This window comes from Charadrius vociferus, unplaced genomic scaffold (assembly GCF_000708025.1).
Source record: "Charadrius vociferus isolate BGI_N301 unplaced genomic scaffold, ASM70802v2 scaffold892, whole genome shotgun sequence".
Classification (NCBI taxonomy): Eukaryota; Metazoa; Chordata; class Aves; order Charadriiformes; family Charadriidae; genus Charadrius; species Charadrius vociferus.
In genome coordinates this window covers 135,545-137,000 of record NW_009647397.1, presented here as the reverse complement: position 1 = coordinate 137,000, position 1,456 = coordinate 135,545, and positions in this window count along the sequence as shown.

Below are 1,456 nucleotides of genomic sequence, written 5' to 3'. Positions count from 1 at the left end.
CTGTGCCTCCTGCCTTGCCAAATATTTAACTAATTAACGCTGCCCGCAGGCTCCTGTTTACGCAGTTTGTTGTTGAGCCGAGAAGGACTTGCAGCTGCCTCAGAGCAAAGACGGTGCAAACTGCAAACGGGACCCCCAGGCACAAAGCTCAGCACCACACCACACCACCCCCCCTCCCCAGTAGGGCTGGGGCACCTGGGCTGTCCCCACTGCTGCCTGTGACACATGGCTGACCCCTGCAGCGCTGGAGGCTGGGGCAGCCCAGAGCGGGGGCGGGGGGGGCATTGCCCAGCTGCCCCCCACAGCCCCTTCTTTACTCCCCGAGCTGAGTGAGTGGGGCGTTCACAGCACTGGAGGGTCAGCAGCCCCTGTGCCCATCGCTGGGTGGGGGAAGACAACGCGGACGGCCCTGGTGGGGTTCCCTGTCTCCACAGGGTGCAGCCTGGATGTGGGGACAGACCCACGGCTGGACGCTGGTCCCATTGTCTCTCGCCCAGCAGGCAGAGGTGCCAGAGCTGGACCGTGCACTGCCACCCCCCTGCCGCGCCTGGGGCCAGAGGGCAGCCGGGGCTGAGCTGGGGGCTGCGGAGGGCACCGCACTGTGCTGTGCCGTGGGGGACCACACAGGGGTCTGGGCGGGCTGTGAGGCCAGAGGCAGTGTGACAAACAGCCAGAGGCAGTGCCTGCCTCTTGCCCTCATTAAATCCCCCCTAACGAGCTCAGCACTGAGCCCTGGGGCCCAGCTGGACTCGGAGCTGGTCATTACTGCTGACAAGGACCTGTCAAAGTGGGAGATGTGTGTGTGACTGCCCCCATGCACAGCACAGCCAGTGGGGCCACACTGCAGGGGGGCGGGGAGGAGGGCGCTGGGGACACCCACCCCCAGCCCTCCCGGTTCCCTTGGGCCCTTCCCTCCTAGCCAAGCCGGAAGGTAAGTGTGCCCCCCCCGGGGCCCCCCTCTCATTGCCCACACTGCTGCTTGGGGATGGGGCGAGACTCAGGATGCAGGGAGCTGCGTGGGGTCTCTGGGGCTCCCCCAGGGGCACCACTGGGGCCAAAGGCAGAGTGGGGAAGGAGGGAAGGCAAGCAAGGAGAGAGCGGAGGCAGCCCTGAGCAGAGTGGGCCGGGGGGGGCACAACGACAGTGGGGCACTGATGCAGGGTGCAAGGGAGCTCCGGACCGAAGGGCAGGGCTGTGGGACAGGACTGCTGCCCAGCCCCTGCTTCCCCCCTCCAAGCTCGTCTCCCAGGACCTGCCTGGAGCAGGAGAGATGGAGAAGGATGATGAGCGCAGCGCCCCCCCCGGCATCCCTGAGCAGAGCTGCTCCTTCCCGGGAGCACCCTGGCACAGATAAGGAGCCTTGGTGATCCCCAGGGCACGTTTAATCTGGGACAGGACGGTTATTGGATAAATACCATGAATATGTAAATTGCATTTATGCTGATTTATGGCGGGG